At 40.0% G+C, this 22,665-nt stretch overlaps 1 protein-coding gene across 2 annotated transcripts in view; it reads left to right on the plus strand.

Annotated features, from left to right (window-relative positions):
- The first annotated feature begins 201 nt into the window (after positions 1-201).
- Positions 202-22,665, plus strand: part of LOC108769371 (discoidin domain-containing receptor 2) — a 105,449-nt gene continuing 82,985 nt past the window's right edge. For both annotated transcript variants that reach the window (XM_018520310.1, XM_018520306.1), the window contains exon 1: positions 202-260. The gene's annotated coding sequence lies outside the window, so the exon portion shown is untranslated. The remainder of the gene's footprint in view (positions 261-22,665) is intronic.

The raw sequence follows: 22,665 nt of genomic DNA on the forward strand, positions 1-22,665 counted from the left end.
ATGCCCACCGGTAGTTTTGCATTTTTCTAAATAAATATTCATGTAGCACGTAGCACGTAGGATTGTGTGAGCTTAGAGGCTTGTAAATAGCGTCTTGCCAAGAGAGGTGTACGTGTGAAAAAAATTTTTTTTTAATTTGTATCAATATTGTATCAAAGTGAGGAACATATATATATATATAAGTGGTCATTGGTGTGTGCGCGTACGGTCGCTGATAATAGAGCATACGAGCGGATATACGTGATACATTAACGCACAAGGTGAGCATATCTCCTTTTCTCTCATAACATATATCCCTTTTAATTACGCGGGCTCGTCAAGTGACAAACGAGATTGGAGAACGGACACGCGAACGCAGCTGCAACGTGAAAATTGTCAAAGGGTGCAGTGCGCGGGCGCTATCGATACCGTTCAAACCAGCGTGTAATTTCGCCATGATATCTGTAATTACATCGGGAAATTAGAATATAAATCGCCGACGGGAGAGCAGTGGATTTCAATTATACAGTCCGTAATTTATATTAGCGCGTATTCCGTCAAACAATCTGCACTTTCACAAATTTGTATACTTAAAAAATATTGGTGAAAACATACTTGATAATAATTTTCGTTTATAATAATATCTTAATACCAGTCATAAAATAAACGATCAAATTTTATCTTCAATAAGAATTAAAATTTTTTTGTAAAAGAAAAGATATTCCTTCCTCTACTCTTTGCCTTGTAATGAAATTAGAAAAATATTCAAAGCAATTTTTCTACGCTTACTTTAAGATGTCCCTCAATTTTATACTCGTACGAGTTCATTCTTTTCTAATCCGGCTCCGAGAAACGTCGGACGAAATCTGATTTCCCTCTTCATTCGTTGTCATTCATTGTCGCCTCGTCCCTCACTGTGGAAATGATCGTGATGAAGCCGTGAAACGATTCCATGCATTTCGACCGAGGAGTCAGGATAGCATCGATTAATTCTGTAAGCTCCATTTCCGACGAAAAGCGAATACGACGAAGAGCCGAATGGAAGAAGATAAAGAGTGAATAAGGTGGATTAGCGAAAAGAGACCCTCGAAGGGTTCGTCGACGACTGTTGGCACGCAGAAGGAAGGGGACAAATGAAATTTCGTCGCGGCAAATTGTCCGAAAGCGACGCCACAGAAATCACCCCGACGATTAACAGGAGCTCTCCTAAGACTTGCTAATTTCCTGCTCGGAGCGCCGGGCTAGGGAAAGGCAATATCGAATCGGAACTCCCATCCATTAGCGCAGCGATCTATTTGTTGGAGACGCCTTAAATCCTCCGGATCGAGACGTGGGCTGGTTCGCCAAGAGTTCTTTAATCCTCGTGGCCCTCAAAATACGACTCACGTTCCGGATCCACGTAGTTTCGAGGTAGCAAAATAACGCAACAGGCAATGACGGATGAAAGAGAGCGGAGGAAGTCGAGCGGAATTGGAAATGGTCCAAGGAAGTCTCCGATCCTCCATTTCTATGCGATTTCGATTCCTACCGAACCGGTGCCAAGTTCGAGTAAATTAGTTTTACGAATGTTTACTACCATTTACACAGAATCATTAATGTGTTTGGACGAGATCCGAGTAGGCTATTTTTTTCGTAAAGATATATGTATATTCATTATGTCAAATGTATTCGTGTTCCGTTGTGAAAAGCAAATATAGAAATAAAAGGAGAGAGAGAAAGAGAGAGAGAGAGAGATCATCATATCATGGTTACATCCATATATTTCAACGCTTTTGGGAATGGGAATATGAATTGAGAAGACATAAACTGTCGTTATGAGAAATCGAAGATCGTGCTTCATTCCGTCGAATGCCGAGCGTGTTCGATGTCGCGCGATTTTAGTGGATTTAAGCGCAGTCAGGAAAATAGGTTCTGAATATTGATGAAGGGATATGAATATATTCATAGGGACTAACAGTTTTTATTTCTGCAGCCAGGTTGAATCGATTCGCATTGATCACTCTTCCATTCGTGCAGCAGCCTTTCGGTAGACGGTAAATTCGAACGATTAATATTCGTAGATCCGTGTTCTCCGTTCCGTCGGGGGGTCACAAAGTTCTCCAGCCCGAAAATCCTTCAATTTCCTTCTTTCCATTATGTCCATGATTAGCCGACGTAGATCTTCGACGGCGTGTTTGACAGTCTCGCAATCTTTAGCCCCGACTTATAATATCTTCATTACGAGACAGAGCCTCGCAAATTTTACAACTCTCTTGACGACTTCGCAGCAGGATTGACTGCTGACAAACCGGTCGTAAATTATTATCTAGTTATTAATCCACACGACGACGGTTCGTTTCATGATCGATACTTTATCACCCGACGTGGAGCGTTCCGTTTCACATTATCGCGATGATAATGATAAATTCCGCTGGCTCGGGTCGAGCGTGCGAGAGAAAAACAATAAATTAATATCGACGCGATAAATTTTCCGCGACGTAGACAGTGACGTTGCCGAAATAATCGAAATGCTAATTATTCATTTGCATAATTAACGCGAATGCAGTAAAACGACCTCCGGTGCACCGTGAACGGTCCCACATGCCATTGGAGATTAACAGTAGCGTGCGTCCTGTTAATGTTCATTTTGAATATTAACTCCTCGGAAATGAACGTGCACGATCGTCGAATCATTATGGCCAAATTTAACGCGGCTGAGTGAACCGCGCGTATGCAGCAGCCGCTATGAATTTCCGGTGCTATCATTTTCAGTATCGCTTGCTACTGCGGGTATCGTGCAGAATCGCGATGACACACCATCATCATTGTAAATCTCCATCGTCATTCTGGGTATCTATTTAATTGAAATTTCCTATATCATGCATTTACGCCGTTATTATATTACAAGTAATAATTGTATGTATAAATTGTATGCTATATGCCAATCATTGAAAAAATTGATAGACAAAGTAATGCAAGCTATTGTTGATCATTACCGTACGATTAATAATAGTTATGCGGAAGCATTACTAAGTAAAAAGGTTCTATTTTAATAACATGCCGAATAATACATTATTAAATTAGAGATCTTAAAGTCGTTTGCTTTACTAATTCAGTAGGACTTACATACATACGATTTATGTGTCATTGACACATCAGTACACATTACTACATCAGCAATATACGTGCATGCACACATACGTACAAATTTTTTAACTAACTAATCTTTCATATTAGATATCGAAGCCTAATCCTAAGAACTCAACATTATTTGTTCATGTAACCTTTAGTTCAAATTAAGATTATTTTATACGTACAAAATATAAAACTTGTATATAAAGCAAATATTGTTCCGAGTCGATACCAGAAGCTGGTAATAAAACTAATTTTTCAACTTTTTTTCATTTTTGGCATAATGCGAACCGACATATTACCGTTTATATTTCAATTGTGAAAAAAAATTTTTTTATCTGTAAAGGCAGTTAGAAAATTAATTGGTAAAACTGACAAATTTAGAATACCTTTAAGGCAATGTTAACGAATGAAATATTTCTCTGTTTTCTTTATGTAATCGACAAGCTAAAAGCCGAAAAGTTCTTGGTCTTAAATAAAAAATTGATCATAAGATGAAGGTCCTTTTGGATTTATGAATCGTAACTATAAATCTCTGCTTGTGACTACTTTGCACCGCCGCTTTGCCTGGAACGTGGCGTACGTCGTTCACGGTTAATTTAAAAAAAATTCCTGTCCCTCTATTTTAAAGAGATTCCCGTTTCGGAGTAGCTTCTCTCAAGCTCGTTTCCCTGTCAGTGTCCAAACATGAAAACGAAACAGCGGGAGGGCCGTAGGCACGATGATGGCTCCGCGTCAACGAGAACGTAACAGCCAGCTGCCGGCGGATAGATTCAGAGGCAGTCGGGGGTCCCTGCACCTGATTGCTGGACATTCATCTACCCCCGAACGCAGAAGGTGTACTAACTCCATGGGAATCTACCACTCTTCTTCCACCCCTTACGTGTGCTTGTTGTACAATGGTTGAACGCGCATCGCCGCACTCCGTGAGATAATGGTTTTCTAATTGCCGCGCGCGACCGTGTGTAGCTGTACACCTCTCCCCCCCCCCTCTCTCTCTCTCTCTCTTCTCTCTCTCTATAGTTTCACAAAGAAAAAGAAGAAACTACGGAAAGGAAAAGAAGCGATGTAGAAAAGAAAGGAACGATTAGGTGATGTTTTTGTGCCATACGTCTTACGGTTTTCTAATAAAATATCCGTGTAAACGAAGTTGTACGAAGTTAATTAAAAACGGAAAATAATTCATAGGTTGTCTATAAAATGCTGACTCTCTTTAACTCGATAGACGTTTAATTATGCTTCGTATAACACACATGTTTTACATGATTATACCATTTTTCCGTTAAAGCAACACAAACCAGTTTAGCGGTGCGTTTTTTTTAGCTGAATTAACGATCGCTACTCGTTAGAACCGCTCGACGGCGATCTCTCGGCATCCAGATGACATCGGACCCCGGAATGATTAATAAAGTAGGAACGCCGGGTTCGACCATAGAAACGAGCACAAAAGTGGATTAATCATCGTATTCTGGATTGTAAGAACGCGGGCGCAACGATTAACGGCGATTTCGCGACCTGAGTCATTTGTCGGGTCAGGTTTTAACGATCGCTGTACAGGCGTGTTATGCCTTAATGCTTAACGGCGGCGGTCGGCGCTCGCATATGAGCCACAGAATCGATCCTCCAGCCTCAGTAAACTGATCATAAATTCGAGCAGCTTAGAAAGCAGGTAGAACGTCGCGGGTGAAAGAGAAGGAGGAAGAGGAGATCGTGCACCTTCTAGACCTTCTTGATGGCAGCGGCTCACGTTGCACCTTTCGCGCTCATAATGTCGCGGTTTTAAGTGCCCACGCGTGCTCGCTTCTTCCCCCCCCCTCTCTCTCTCTCTCTCTCTCTCTCTCTCTCTCTCTCTCTGCTCCCTTTCGCGACGAAACGCGTCAGGAGATCGAGAGAGTGAAAGGATGAAATATGCAAGACAACATAATGTTACCTCCTAAGGGATACACCTGACGTAGGAAGAACGCCCGGAGTGCCTGTACCGAATATATCCACCCTCGGGAATAAGCGGCCTGGCCCATAATTCATTCTAAATACTTGTATGCTAATAACGATACAGCGGAAATTTACTATTCCCAGGTATTCCCCGGTAGTCTTCCTGCTGCTTGCCCTCCTTTGCCTCCGTACTTCTTTCCGTACGCCTTTCTGTTCTTTATCCCTTTATTCCCATCGCTCTGTCTCCAACCGCCAACCATACCTATATGCTCCCCTTTACCCGTTGCTATCCCCATCCCAACCATCGCGAGGACTTGAAGAACCGGCGTATTAGCTTTACATTATACGCGCGATAGAATTTATGCAACGGCCGTGGGATCCGTAATCCTATAGAATCATAAAGTCCGTTATCTCGATCGTTTATCCACGGTGCTGCGTCTCCGCATTTCCGTACCGCGACTCTCTTCCTCTTACTCTGACTTTCTTTCTAGCTGCCATGAAAAGTTAGTAGAGAAGCGAAATTGAAATCCTTTTCTATGTGAATGGCCCGCGGAAAATGGACGACGCGCACGGATCCATCCGCTGAAACAGTAGATACACTTCGAAACTTGGTGGTATACGATCATATTTCGAGCCTTTATATCTTCCCTTTTCATCCCTCATGTTAGTGCCATAAAGAACGTTCGAAGCTACGGAAGGCCAGTCTGTTATACTTTGAAACTACATCCGTTCCGTGATTTCATTCTCATTTCTAGCACATCTTTTATATCTTAAATATATTAAACTTCTTGAACATCCTTGAAACCGTGGATTAAAACTTTATTATAATTATTTTTGAAAATTTTTTTAATTGAGTTAAAATTCAATTAAACTTTTAAAGAAATCTATGAACTTAGTTATAATAAACTTATATATCACAAATATAAGAAAAACAATATTAATTTTTGCTTTCAGAGTGAAAATTGCAGGACATAAGACAATTCTCACAATAGTCTAAGTACTTCGTATTAATCGTTTGGAAATGTAGAGCCATTTCGTAAGTGATGCGACTAACATGAGACTTTCTTAAAGAGAAAACTTCAAGGGATAAATTAATTAGTATGTCGTGACTCCATATTAGAAACTGCAAACAGGAGCGAATATTGCTTTTACTCGCAACGCTTTTACTCCCATTAGCGCTATGAAACCATAACCGTTTTCTAAATTGCAGAAAGCTTTTAGTCTTACTCATGTTACGAATTTGGAGTCTTTGTAGAAATTTGAATACGTTAAAATATATTATTGAGAAGTAGTTCATTTTTTAAGTTAAGCTCTTTTGCTCTAATAACACCTGTTATATTTTTACGTTCTAAAATAGATTATAAAGCGCAGGAGATATTGTTTTAAATAAAAATATAATCTTTTTTCTTAATATCTATTTAAAAATTTATATCTAATAAAGGTAGGATATAAAATGAAGTAAGAATGCAATCTATTTAGAAATATATAAATGTATAAGACAGCTTTCGCATATATTCACGATAAATATCATTGAATTCACTTGCCTTTTTAATATACTATAATTTATATAAGAATCCGAACATTATTAGCTGACTATTACGTTAATTGAAAGTCATCAACCAGCTTCACACTGCAGGGAATCATGCGATAAGAAATATTTTATGCTTCGAAAAACTACATTTTAAATTCAAAAAGTGCAGCCTTGGTTCTTTGAAGTTTGATTGCCTTCTTTAATGGCATATCAAATTTGTTTGTGAATCCTGCAAATAAAATTCTCAGTACAACCGGTATTACGCGCGAATATTTAACGATACCCGCTGTCCCAGAATATGCTAATCATGTAAGAATATAAGTATTTTCGAAATTACAAGGTGCGAATATTAAATAAAATGAAGAATATATATGGCATCTCGAATGTTGTTACGCCGAAACTTATTAAAGTTTCCCGGACGTGTCAATTCGCGTGACCGTTTTGGCGGCTATATGATGACTTTATGCAAATTGCAGGTCATCAAACGAGTCGTGAGAAAGAAGGAGGGGGAGAAGCGCGGTGGGCATTAAACGTTTTCTTTCTCGCCGAAAAATCGGTGACTCGACCAAACGTGGTGGTCAAGCACGCGTGGCCTAACAAGGCCCTCTCCTTTGCGTCTCACTCTGAATGCTGCGCTAACGAGTCCAGCCGGTAAATTATTTCGTAAAAAGGCGGCATTTTACGTGGTCCGCCGCGGCATCCGAGTTATAATTTCCGCCGTGGCGACTTTATAGAGCCGGTCGCCTCGACACGAAGCTCTAAACGTTACCCACAAGCTGCAATCAATTCCGCGCGTAGCTGTACCTGAGTGTGCCATGAAATTCTTTGATGACTGTGCGACGTTCTCGAGATGCTTTTAAAAAACACTTTGTGCATATGATACTTTCGGCATTCCCTGCTATTATTTAAATACCTATTATTTCGCCTTGATATCGTCATTAGATGGCATTCATATGAGTATGTTCTGTTGTATATCAAAGTAACCGGATTCATTGTTTCTGCATCCACGTTTATGGCATGTTTAACAGATAAAATTCTCTTGTAAAAATTATCGATTAAGATTTTTTTACTAAAATATAGCCACTGTAGTATAGTAAAACCGCTATATCTAAATTTATTTATTTATATTGAAAGAGATAAAAGGACTCTTGATATAAAAATACATTAAAAAAGAACAAAGGCTAATAAGAGTCAATTTTCGTGATAAAAATAAATAAAATAAAAGCTTTAAAAATAACACATCTGTATTGATAAGAATAAAAATAGGAAAATTACAAAGACAATAAGACTCTACACAATGTAGAACATATCATAACATGTTTCGGTCCATCGTTTTGATCCTCATCAGATGCACAATATGAAACGCAGGAAAACTTTAAATGTAACGTTAACATTTGTAATATAAATGAAATTATACGTATAAATGGCAATAAAAAATGATGAGAAGATGATCAGAGAAACTGAGTTGCTCATCAAACGATTGGATGACCGATCGAGAAGAAATCTCGTTATTCTATAGAGGACAAAAAATGTTATATGTCTTCTGACTTATGAGATAAAAACAAGTAAGTTACGTCTCTCCGATAAAAAACTCTCCTCTGCGTCAAAATTAAAAAGATCCATGTCAAACAAATAGATAATCGGTAGTATGGAATGAAATAAAAAAGTAAGTAAAACCACACAATCACATACTGTCAGATAAGTAAAATAAGACTCGTCATTTAGACACGACGTAATTTTCTTATTTTTATTCCTATTAATATATGTGTTATTTTTAAAGACTTTTATTTTATTTATTTTTATTACGACAATTGACTCTTATCAGCCTTTGTTCTTTTTTACGAGATTATTTGTTATACTCTTATCTACATTTTTTATTCTTTACATCAGAATACCATAACGTACTACATAGAACTTAATCGATAAGAAGTAAAAACTTTATCCTACCTTTGAATGATCGTAAGAAATCATTTCGTGCTCGTAATGCCAATTAATATCAATTAATGCCAATTAATAATTTTGTGAGCCTTTTGATTTCTTTTTTATCAGCGAATAAGCCATTGAAAATTTCAATTAGACGAGACTTTTACAATTTAATTGAATCTAAATCTTACCACACATATCCGATTAAATAAAGATGTTGATTTAATCAAATATAAATGAATTTAATTACTTTTAAGTATACGCAGCGTATACATTTAAATACATTAATACATACGTATTCTTTAAAATTTTTAATATTTGCATCATCGGCTCGTAAGTTTTTTTTAATCTGACATCGACTTTAATTTAATATAAATTTATATTTCAAAATGAAAAACGTCGTTAAAAGCGGCAACGATTTAATTAAACGTAAATTAAGTTGACAATCGTTTACAGTACATACCGGATTAATGCTATTACGACTCGGTGGTCGTCGGCACGGAATACTGAATATCCAATTTAAAAGTCTTAAGAAACTTAAAACCCCTTTCGTGAGAAGCACGGAAAAGCAGGTATGCGCTCTTGTCCCTCAAATTTATCCACGGAATAATAGATAAAGCATACTTTTGCCTCGACACGTTCACGGCACCGGAAGGGAAGGAAAAGTCTCTCCAGTTTATACCGTCTGCACGAAATTAGCATGCAAGTCCGTCCGTCGTTGTTCCTAAACGCCGCCATGAGTAAAACATTATACCTCGCTCCACGAAGAACGTCGGCAGCGGCGGCGTCGCGTGGCAGGACGAATTTTCAAACGTCAAGCGGGAAATCAGCTACCACAGTCCAAACCACCACCATCACTATCACCACCGTCACGGGGGCATCATTACCCTTTAATGCATGCGGACGTCCTTTGTGTCTTTTGAGGACTTTTCTCCCTCTCTTTATATCTCACTCGCCAGCTGCCCACGTGTGCCGCTCATTGGGCATACAAAAAAGCGAGAGCAAAGGGACGAGCCGGACATACAACGCGTGTCGCGTAGGGTCCATGGGTGATTCGAGGGAAGGGAGACGTGAGAGGACGGACAGAGGTGGACAGATGAAAAGAAAGGGAAGATTTTAGACAAAACGAGAGAGAAGACTCAACGAACTGAGTATACTGATAGAGTAGACAGGATAGATAGACGGTAACCAACCTTCTTGGTGGACGCCACTATCATGTGGACGCAAGAAGCCTCCCTTCATTATGTATTCTATTTCACTCTTGTATTCCCTTTTCTCGTATTACCCGCCTTGTCCATTGTCAACTTTTCCCATATATCTATATACTCAGTTCCTATACTATAGCTTACTTTTTTATCTCTATGACTATCCTTTTTAATCGTAGCAGGATCCCGATGGTTTGTTTTTCATACGAACTGACCGAAACTGACCAGGATGAATAACTCCGACACGTGTCATTGTGAGATCATTTATGACATTCTGTGAAAACATCTTGTTCTATCCTTTTATTTTATCCTACCGAATACATAAAATACCTTTATTTTATGTATCCGGTATGTTTCTTAAACTGGATTAGTCTTGCGTATATATAATAATAATAGTAAAATATAATAAATAACAGTAGTAAGATGGCGCGACTTTTCGACAGGGCAATAACCCCTTTCCAGAATATATTTGAAGAACATAAAACAAATCTGAAGATAGAATCTCCAGGATCACTAAAACACTTCGCTCTGTCTCCATCGAGGATCGCGGTAGCTCGAACAAGGTGAATCCGCTCCCCAAACAAGCGTGAAGTACCACCGGTTTTAGTAGGACAATGAATTATTCTGTCTCGGCGAACGTTTTCATTCACCTCTCTTGCGTCCACCGTCGAAAGGGAAGACGGCAAAAGAGCGGGCGAGAAAGCGACGGTGTGACAGACCCTTTTATCCCTGAGAAACCGCTCAAGGGTCGCGGTAAAATCGTCGTTTCGCAGGACAGTTTTATTACATCGCGAGATCACATCGCATCTCAGTCGAGCCGCATTGTGTCTACATTCGTCCCGTATTATGCGCCATATAGAGAGAAATTTCCGGAGTGACGTACATGCATGATTATGCGGAAATTATCCCGAATGACATCGCGTCCTAGCTTCGCATGTCGCGCATAACGGGAAGCATTTGAGCGTTTCTCGGAGCAAACTGCCAAATACATTTGTGTACCGATCCTCGGTTAGTCAACGACGCTGTCACTCATAGCTAAACGAGAAACGAGAGAGAAACAGTTCATTAAACCATTCGAGGAATAAATAGCAAAGTATATTTACTCTGGAATTTAATCGTGAGCCAAGTAATATGCTATGGATAATACAAAGTAGCGCAGATGAGTATATATCCTCTTTTACCTCTCTATCATTATACATTTTCGTAGAAAAAAATCTGTGACGGGGCTGATGCGTATGATTATATAAAATTGTTGAGCGTTCGCATAGGACCCTTTAATCTTTCCTCTAGTGCAGAGGCGGCGCATTGACGCACTTTTCGCCGGAGCGAAATCGTTTTACTAGAGCGCCTCTGATCGGCAGACTGCTTACGGATTCAATTACGCCGGGTTATCGACTTTGTGACTACGATCCAGTCCAATTACAGCCTTGCGCGAGCAAGGAGAAGCGACGATTAATGGAAAAAAAATGGTCGCATCCGGCGATTATAGATCGGCATGGGTCACAGTTAACTAGCTCGTTCGATCGCGAAAGGTAGTAATCTTGTGATTTCGCGTCTCAGAATTTTATGGCGCTACTTAAGAAAACGGCGGTTTTTCTCACTCGCTTAACTTGCTTGCCGTTATTACATCGTTTTCTTTCCGAGACACGAAAATAATTAGTCGATCATCGCTTATTTGCTTCGGTCCGCTTCATCTCGTTCCAACATTCATTACCATTCGCGCGTATATGTACATTCCTTCTATTTGAATACTTCGCTATTAATTAAGGCACTAATTTATTTACCGATTCGTGTATTTCCGTCCGCGTAGCGAGCGTATTTCCGCACTGCACGCGTTGCACGATCGCACAGCATTGTCTCACGCGCAATTAGCGTGCACGAAGCGCGTTAGCCGATCCGGGTGCTCGATTACGCACGCATCTTAATTTAGCGGCGCGCTTGCAGAGGCAATTAATGTCCGTACGAGTTCCCGTCCCGTTGATTTTAGGAGAGGCGTGTGCCACCGCGCTGCTCCCCGTTTCACCTCGTTCCCCTCGTCTAACATTATGGATGAACGGTCGAGCCTTTATTAATCCCGTTATACGGTTCGGTTACTGAGAATGAAACGAGGAGGTCAATCAGTAGTAATTGCTCTTCCGGTTCGGAGATTTTATGCAGAGGCGCGACGTGAGGTTTAATCCTTGACCCTCCCTGTCTAGGTTTAGATATCAGGCTGACAAATATAGAAGATATTTGACACCATACTATCTTAATCTTACTAGAACAAGGTCGCTTGATCTTCTACAATCTACATGACTGTGCTAGGAAATTTCGATGCTCACTTTTCGTTAACCAAGATTAGAATGTAACGAATTATAATCAATTATTTTACAAGTATATTTTACAAAAACTATTAGTTTAAATCAAATTCTCCATATTCGACAGTCCATCTCTATCTCAGTCACATTCGACGCGAAATTCGATTCACCAGACTGTAAAACGCGAAGACACCAGAATCCTAATCGTGAAACGTTTTACGATTGATCGATCGCGCTTCATCACGTGACGTCGACTAAAGGAGCACGAGAAAAAGAGAATCGGAAGCTACCTCCGCTACCAGTCGTCGGCGCTACCCCTGTTCAAATAATAAGTCCGAATGGAAGTTAGATTCCAGCGCAATTGCCCGGGGCAATTCCACTGCGGCTCGCAATATCCAAGCTCCGAAGGGTTGCGCGGGGAGAGGCAGGGGCAAGACAGGCAAAGAACTCGGGAGGCTTTCTATCGCGTTTCGCCTCTCGCCGAGCTTTCGGGGACTTTAATCGCTTTAACTGCTTTTTGCGCGCCGGGGGACTCCTGACGGACGGGCGAGTGAGCGTGCAGAGCAGAAGGAGTTAGAAAAATAGAGGAGGTAAAAGTGGAAAAAGGGGAGGATATGGGATAGACGCTCATTGTCGGATGTGCCGCGAGAGGAACGACTTTTCTGCGGATCCAGCGACAATAAGATCGTCATACGTTTTTCGTTTTTCCTCTTCATATCACCGCGCCTTGGCGCGTGCGCGCTCTCTCGAGAGAGAAAAAATCTCTCTATCTTTCTCTCTCTTTCTCTCTTCTGTTCCATCCTTCCAGTTTCGGTAGCAGACCGTGCCACGGGACGAGCGTGACTCGTTACTTCCTCGAGATCCCTCCAGAAAACCTCTTCTGGAAGTTCTTTCTTCCCGGCCAAACTCAGCTCTATTGTCGGATCATCGTGACCCTATTGAATTGAAACCCTCGTGAAGGAAGTCATCGTTGCCGGTCGACGGGGTCCGGCCGTCCAACTTTTCTCCTCCTTTTCGACATTGCGTCGTCGTCGGTGTTGTTGCCTTAGTGTTGTCGTTGTTGTCGTCTCTCGTTCTTGGGTCGAATAACTCGAGGGGAACCGCAACGAGACTTAAATCGATATCACCTTTTTGCTATTCCATCGAAATATTGAGGCTCAAAGTCGCAAACCAGAGTAATTAGGGGGACTTTTGTGTGGACAAATAGAAAATAAGCATAGAAATGAAACGTACCAAAAGATATGCTACAAGAATACATAATGTTAAGCATAATGTGTTTTGAATAACATTTTAATTTTTTAGTGTTATATACGTTACAATTGGTCAAAACCTTTTATTTTATGCAATCGATATAATAATGACTAATAAATTTTGTATAAAATAATTAATTTTGTTCAAAGCGGACTTAGTACTTAATAATATTAAATGAAAAGTTTTGCAAATATATTATTTTAATTTTATAAACTGCCACGCACTGCTATATATATCGCAATAAATTATTTACAGATTTTTAAGATACTCATTAGCTTCACTATAAAATGAATGATTAATCTAATTTGAAATACATATTAATTTCAGCTTCAGTTTATGACGTTTCTTTAGTATATTGCGTTTCTAGTCCGACAAACTTTATTGGTATGCAGGTTTTAAAACGGAAATAATATATTTACAAAAATTTGCATTTAATATTATTAAACACTAACATTCGTTTTGACTGAAAATAAGATTATTTCTATTAATTGATTTATTTTCGTCGGATTAATTTCAATTTATAATGTTGTATAATACATTCAATTTATAATGTTGTAAAATACATGAACCTACATACATACATATATATATATAATATTAAAGATATTAACAATTAACTTTATTTAAAAATATTGCTCGATAATTAGCAATTTCAAATTAAATTTATATAAAGAATTGTACACAAAAATTAATTTTTATAAATGTTGAATTCAGAGATCTCAAAAAATATAATCATGAATATTTTTACAAAAAAGACTTGAATACGAAACAATAATTTCTTCCTGCATTTCACACTTTTAACGACAAAGGGATTGGAGTTCCTTTCGTTTTGTTCGCATAGGGGATGAAACCTCGAGGCTTTTCATGTCCTGTTTCCCGCCGTGCCGTCAGACGTACAAAACGGAAGGACTTAACCGCTACACCTGCAGGAACCCGTAAGACATCCCAAAGTTTATCCGGCACGGCCCTTTCGGTCGACAGATCAAACGGATATCTCTGATAATCCACTTAGACGAGGCAGGGAGTCGCGAAAATGTAGGGAGAACGAGGAAGAGCGGTAATAGGACATCCCGCGGTGATGGATCTGATGAAGGTGAAAACCGTAGACCTCTTCGAATATCCTACCGAGCGTGAGCTCGCATCGACCGGAATAAAGCAGCTTCTTTCTCTGGGGGCCCTATGGCCCCAAAAGTCAGTTATCCTCCCGAGGCAACATAAAATTGGGTCCACGACAATGAAAGAGAAAGATGCCCCCTTTAACATAAATGTCCCTCGCTTCAGCTGCGCCGTATTATGTATGGCCTGACGACCCGTTCGATGTACCTCGAGGGGGGGCATATACGCTACTCCTGTGTTTAAAGCTGGCTTATTAATTCGCAGCGTGCACCTTTTGTCCTCTTTCTTTCTCTCGTCGACGAGCACGCCGCTCGCACAGTTTACGGAGGCGACGTTGAACGACGAGACGCGAATCCGTGACTCGGTTTATGTGAGATCAAGCGGATCACGATGGGACCTCTACCTCTGCCTGCGCTCGTGATCGAATCGATTTCGCGCCGATTGCCTCCGTCCTGTTCCCATAGCGAGAAACGCGGCTTGCACGATCGCGTCGGGTACACCCTTGATTCATGCTCTACACGAACATGCCTTGCTTTTAATAGCAGTCTCTGATATATTGCGTCATGAAATGTTTTAGCATCAAATATAACAGCTACTTGTAATAGCTTGTTTGAAGAAAAAAAAATCATAAAAAGTTATCTTTTCGGAAAGATATGTATGATAAAACGAACGATCGCTCTACAAATTAAAGATATATAATAATAAACATTTCTTTGAAATATGAAACATACATATAATATATTATGTATCTTCCGGCGGATCGTATCGAAAGAGTTACGCATTCGACGCGGACAACTTAACGGAGCAAAGAAAAGTAACATACGTAAAATATAGCGGAGATCGCTATCGTCAAAGTGTAACGAGGACAGAAGGAAATATGAAGTTTCGCCCTGAGGGCACGGTCTAGCTCAGAAACGTTCGTTCGACAATTCCTCGAGGCTCCTAATGCTCCCTGAAGCGTATCTAACATTGATTCCAGCCCTGCAAAATCAAGGGGGATTTCGGGGCTTTGTATATGTACTAGTCAGACCAATTCAACTGCACAACTACATCTGCCTAGATAAAATTCCTTGGAACTTCCTCCTTTATCGATCCAACGTCCTTTTTCCATCAAATCTAGCCTGTCCCATTTACGATAGCACAAAAATTACCGCGACATCATGATGTCATGACCTTCAAAATCGCGCAGACGTTACCGTGAAAAGCTCGTCTTTATTGTGATTTAACTTGGCAATAAATATCACTCAAATATATATTATAATGTTAATAACTGATTTTTCAGATACAACGAAAATTTTTCCATAATTCTTCTTTCGGCATAAAATATTAGAGAATCGTAAAAAAATTTATTCTAGATTTTGCATAATACACCAAATAATTTTGCATCATCCTCGGTTGAACAAAAATAGCTACAAAAGTTACAACAAAACTATCGCATCTTCGGTAAAAGCGCGACTGTAAGACCATCTCACAGAAATTACCGTGAAAAGCTCGTAATGGCCGTGACACCGACAGTCAGCCGTTGAAGATGTTCCGTCTGGATGTCCTGAATGCATCGTCAGTCGGGAAGCACGTTGAGAATTTTATTGACGAGGACAGGGATATTCATGAGTTGCCACGTATACTCATTTCAAGAAAAAATGTCAAATAAAAGTCTCGTGACAATAAAAATGGTTGGCCCGATTCCAGATTCTTGAGATTTCTGCGAGGAGCAGCATTCTCTTATACATCGTCGGCGATTCTATAAGTAACGTTGTCACGAGACGTCCACTCGTAATATACTACGATATTTTTAATAATCGAGCTTTCCTGTTTTGTTCTTCCGCTTTCACCATATGATGCATGGAGCTTTATTCCATATCTACGAACGCTGAGATATGAGAATGCCGTCGGAGAATAAATATTTCCGATATATTCGGATTGCGTACATATAGCGTGCGATATTATTAATAAAATGGAAGAGAAGAGAGAAAGCATTCTCTAACACAAAATAATAAACTAAATTATCAAAGTTGTAACTATGTGAATACATTTGTAAAATGTGTAACGAGAGCCACGCGTTGCATTATAATCCTTCTACTTCCGCTTTCTACTACAGCAACAAAGTTTCGCGTAGCGCTTTCGCCGCTAGAATTATCGCAGCTTCTGAGTAAACTGCAAGGCCAAACGTTGCGGCTCCAAAGTTCGCCGGAATTCTGCGCTCATTATTAACGTCCGCGTAGCGACGTGACGCGCGCGATATTCAAGCCCGAGCGTTGTTACCCCAAAATTAACTGCAGGCCAATCCGGAATTGCGCCGCGCAGGTGCGGTTTTACGGGGTGAATTTGTATGTAAACAGGCTTCGATCCATCTCCATCAGCAGCCGGGCCCTCGGAATTGGAGTTCGAGAACCGTTTGGCTGCGCCGTTAACGGAAATTAATGTTATGAACTCAATGTGCCACCGAACCGGACGTGAATTGATACGACTTTGCGAACTGCGCTTATTCTGCGATTATGAATCCCATGAGCCAAATGCGTTCCTTGGCAAGTGTCGTACTCGATTCTTGAACATCATCGAAGCCTCGTTATGAGCCAGCCTAGACTATATTTCAATCTTCCTCATCTCCTACGATCTAACATTTGTGAACAGATATCTGTGAAAACATTTGTGAATATTCAGTCGCAATTTCTTATACTTTATAATTCATGAACGCACTTTAACAATATTTCGTTTTCTTTCATTTACTCTCTAAATCTGAATCAGTGGATAATCATTGATATCAGTGCCAAGTATGTCACTGATAATCAGTGAATTAAATATGAGATCCCTAACTTAGCTAATCTTTATTATGTGATCTAACTAACCGTGTTTTAGTGCTAAAATTCAAAGAATACGGTATTGGAAGATTGAAATTAACGTGCAAAGTCAGTATTTTAGTTATATACACAATAAAAAATCGTGCGTCCATATGTAGAATTTTTCTTATGTTACCACATTTTGATTATTACTTCAATGTAAAATAAATATACAACCGATATGTTATTATTTTTGTAACATTTTGATGTGTTAGATTCATGTCACCTTTCTAACTTAACAATTGCGTATGTCAATTAAAAATGGAATGTTATTTCGAGTGTTTTTAACACAATTGTTTCAATTAATTTATATATCTCAAAGTCAATTTAATATCTAAGAATTTTTTCATTCACATTATACCAACAAAAATGTTTTATTAACTTTTTCTTACGAGTTACTGCAACTACTCTTCTATGTACTCTACTTACTTTATACGTCAATTTTAAATCACCCTTAAAGTCAAAATAACAAATATAAATGTAAAGTATTGTGTCAATTATTTAACATTATTAGTTCGTTAATAAATAACACAAGACGAATGTGTTACTTTAACTTAAAATTTAAAGTGGATCTCCTGGGACATGTAAAAAATCTTAAAATTAACATTCTTTTTTACTGTGTAATGCTCAAACATTCTTCCTTTTTTAGTTGAACTTCACTGATTATCAGTGCCAAGTATGCCATTGGGTAATTAATGGCTATCCACTGATTCAGATTACAGTATCTATAGTTTGCTAATTTTTAGCGGGATAGAATCTCAACAGCCACTTATCACAAAGCCACGACCAGGTTCTCGTGCGATTGATGCCGCGAACAGAAAGTGGCTGACGGCAGATTAGATGGAAATTGCATCGTCGAGAAACAATTTAACTGTTCGTATTTGTATGTAAACAAGCTTCGATCGGTCGCCGTCCCGCATTCGCCGCGCGGCTTACCCATCGCGACGGGCGCTTACCCCTAGCAAAATCGTTGACGGAAATTAACGATATTAACTCAATACGGCGGGGCGCCGGATGCGAATTGATATAACTTTATAGACCGCGTGCGCGGCAACTCGCACCCCGGCGATAATCTGCAGCGAGACAAATGTACCTCCGCGAAATTCCGACCAGTTCCCGACTGCTGCCGTTGAACCGAGTGGAATACGACAACGGGCGGGCACCAGCTGTCCCATTTAATAGAGCAATAAAGACATGAATGGAGCTTTGATTTATGTGCTTCCTATTATATTATCAGTTCTGACTTCCCGGGATAACGTAACGTTCGTACGCTACAGATTTTAGCTACGGATTCGGTACGACACCTGATTGACTCACAATAGCGAGCACACGGGGTTTTCCCCCTTTTGGCTCTTTGATGTTTTTCCCCGTAGAACCCCGCTCGGAAAAAACGCTCTAGGGAAGAACTGCTACGTAAAAAGATAAATTTATCTTCTCGCAATGCGCAAACTATGCGTGCAATATGTTACGCATTTCGCGACACGCTGGCTAAAACGCAAAGATATCCCTTCAAATTAATCTTGTCACTGATGTCACCACACGTCGTCGTTTCTGTTCGAAAACTGCCGGAGCCTCCCCTAAATTTTCCGCGACGTGGATCATCGCGCGCACTTTGAGAATAGTGCAGAGTGAAGCACGCGGAGACGTGTATAACTGGTTCCCTATGGCGTCCCTAAATACCTCGTACATGGTACTGACATTTTCACGCAACGCGTGGTGACATCCGTCATCGTCGACTGCACGTAGAAAAGAGAAAAAAATGAGAGAGAGGAGAAAGAGACAGACGTACGTTCGCAAGACCCTCGTTTAACGATCCACCTGTCGTCGAGCGAGTATTAGGTATGACTCCGTACGGCACGTTCTAAAAATATGACGCCACGTGCTGCGACCGTGGCAGAAATACCGAACACTTTGGCCGTTTACGCCATTCGGGATCGAGCATTACGATCCATCGTTCTCACATGATGCAACGGAATCGCTTTTCCTTCCTGGCGGAATCGCCTCTCCGTCCTCTTCCCGCTTGTTTACCCGTTCACCAGTCCGTTGCTGGTGAATTACCGGTTCGTTTGCGTGCTGGCGCCTCCGCAATGATTGGGTCACTGCTCGGAAGTCGTGTGTCTCGGCTGTCTCGAGTCGGTCAAGTGTACGATAAATGCAAATGAAGGAACAAGAATCTCCCCATCATCCGAGCGCTCTGCGTTATCCGGGTTATCCCACACGCACAGGAAACTCGATGCGCTCACGCTTGCAAACAGACGAGTCGGTATTTTAATAACGCGGAAAGTCAGCAAACGAAAAATCTTCGCGTCGTGCATTTACGAGCGCGATGCACTCCGGGACAGATGGAAATCGCCGAATTATTTAAATCCTTACTTTTATGGCCAGGACGTGTACTTAAACCACTCGGGAGTTTCAGCTTTAGTCCCATGTAGATTAGCAGAAAAATATTTCCACTCCTTTCTTCTTTCATTTCCCGTTCCCGGACAGTTCTGGTCGCACAGGATATTTTCCAATGTGTTATTACAACGTTGTTAATAGCATGTTATTAATTCACGTTCTCTAATCTGAGATCACCTGTGCCAATCAATAACAACAACCGGTCCACCTACGGGGTGACCAAGTACCACCCCGTAGAGACTGTAGAGAGTGTAATTGATATTCGAGACACTACCGGACTTACCATACCGGATTATGTAGTTACACGTGCGCAAATGAGAAATATTGTGGGCAGTTTTCACGCTAGATAAAATAATCGGTCGTTTTATTATAGTTTTATTATAATTGTAGGAGAGAGTTAGATAGATGGATAGATTTAAAACGCTCGTGAATCGGATTCTCTCAAGCGGTAAAAAGCAATACATAACTAAACAACAAAATAAGAAAAATTGAAAGCAAATACATCAAATAAAATTACAAAAATAAAGATAAAAAGAAAATAAAATATAAAAATGGAAAAGGTGAACATTGAAAAACAGAATATCTAATAGCATGCACAAAGTTGAACTATAACATACTAACAGAAAAATAAGCCGAAGTAAAACACAAATACAAGATAGATACATGTCATTATTTATTAAGCGTTCTGGAATCTTCTCAAGCGCTGAAAAAACAATACAAAATTACATGCAACAGAATAAAAGGTATTAAACCCAAATATATAAAATAGAGTTATACAAATAAAAAGATGTAGAAAATAGAAAGAGAGAGCGAGAGAGAGAGAGAGAGAGAGAGAGAGAGAGAGAGAGAGAGAAATGTATAATGGCACTCTGCGCGGTTTGCGCGAAGATTATTGCTGCGTTTAAATTCGTAATAGGCCGTTAATTTCGAGGTTTCGTTTGCTCAGCTGCAATCAATCGCAAACTGTAGGGCGAGGCTCGACGATCGATCCTATATAAGCGCGAGTATATCCGCCCTCGAAACCTTAATCGTCGACGGTTTTTCTTTCCATTTGCCTAAACTAACCCCTGTACTTCAAGTCATCAGTCTCGCGCAATCTCGTCATTAAAATGCAACGAAAGACGCGGCATATACGATGAAAAGGGAGAAAATATCGCGCGTCATAACGTCGTCCTTTCATCACGCTCCCTCGTTGGAAAAATTGTGTAGACTGCTGATGGGGAGAACATAGAGAGCGCATCCCTTATTATTTACTCTCACATTATGAGCTTTTGTAAAAAAAAAAAAGAAGAAGGGTAAGCATGAGGGATGGATGATGTTTAAACGTATGCGCATTGTATGCAGATGGATTTAATTAATGACATGAGTAATTGAAGGGAACGAATGTGTCGCCGCATCTCGTGCATATTTCATAAATGAAAAACGACAGGACTGATAGTCTCAAATTTATTTATATCCCAGGAATTAAAAATGATAAAAAGTACCGAAGAATGCTTTTAAATTTCATAATAATCCGACGTTGCGAGCAGAGTGTACTTAATAAATCTGATTGATATTCCCCTTTCGAAGGAACGTCTATATTCGCGAAAGAAGCACGAAATGGTACGGTATATATTATAATTGAGTTATAATTGTCTGGTTCCTGTTGGGTTTGTCCTAAATGCACATAAAGTTTACGTATTCGGATCACGTAAGAGCCACGCTTCCTGATGAAAAAAAAAATACTGGCTCCCACTGCTCGTGGAAGATTTTTTCATAATCCCATGATGTGCGCGTATACGCTGTGCAACAGCGACGGGCACGTGCCGACCGTTATGACTTCCTTTGCAACCAAATTTAATTTACAACGGCCGCTCGTGGTGCTCAATTTTCGTTCCCCTTTCGGTTCATACTCTCGAGAATAGCCTCCTCTTGCTACGTACAACGCGCCTACGATTTCCGAGATAAATAAACACATACGAGCAACAGTTTGTAAACGAACTAATTTTATGCTTTGCTTCTGTTTTATGTCTACCCGTGAGTCGTTAGCAAAGCTGGCCACGTGTCGATGGTAGATTATCCATTTGTTATTAGTACGTTAATCCTTGTAACGAGACCGTTGCAAAATTAAAATCTGTTTCATGAATACTAGATATGTCAGACACTCGCAGACAGTGATTGTTACATACTGTAAATTTTTCCCATCATATCGTTGGAAAACAGTCTATCGCTAGAAATATTTTAGAATTTTATTAATTTATTCCGCTCATTGTTCATCCGTTACATTTGATTTTTAATGGTTCTAAACTTCAATAGCCTATAATATCAAGAATGAGAGATCGTGTCGTCGCGTCACATGGTGATATTTAAATGTGAATGATCGTGTCGCGCGCCGTACGTCCAGCGATCACGTATTGATGGTAGCGTGGTGTCGCATCGGGGTTCGATGTGTCCCTCCTCCCAGTGTACCTACCAGTTTGTTCGACCGTACCCTTAACGGCCTGCCACGGATCGATTTCCGATAATCAGGAACCGAACACCGGCAACGAGTCGCCAACAGTTCGCAGGGAATAGGAAGGGAAAACTCGAAGAATCAAACTAGGGAACGAAAGAACATACGACACGGTCCAATGCATCTCAGTTGCTTTATTCGGTAAATTCGAACATTACAGGATGCTATAAATCTGCGAATTTCGAGGCAAGGCGAATCGTTCAGCCAAAATGTAAATATCTAATGCTCTGCTTTAAACTTTTATGGATAATTTTTCAAGACTTTATCACAAATGTTTGTTTAAACTTTGTCACAGTATTTGTCTCGCGATAATTTAACGGATCTATTATAAATTTGTACATATTTTTTTCAGAAGATTTCAATAAAATATTTTCTGTAACAGCGTAAAAAACGAGTGATGAAGCATGTATAAGATTAAGTGTTTATATTAAGTATATTTGAAATTTTGAGATATGCTAGCCGACGCGTGGCAATTGGCTGATTTATCGGAGAAAATATCGTATATCCACTAATCATATGTTTGGTGGCCCATGGGGGGGGAGAGAGAGAGAGAGAGAGAGAGAGAGAGAGAGAGAGAGAGAGAGAGAGAGAGAGA

Source organism: Trachymyrmex cornetzi, unplaced genomic scaffold (assembly GCF_001594075.2).
Source record: "Trachymyrmex cornetzi isolate Tcor2-1 unplaced genomic scaffold, Tcor1.1 scaffold9, whole genome shotgun sequence".
Taxonomy (NCBI): Eukaryota; Metazoa; Arthropoda; class Insecta; order Hymenoptera; family Formicidae; genus Trachymyrmex; species Trachymyrmex cornetzi.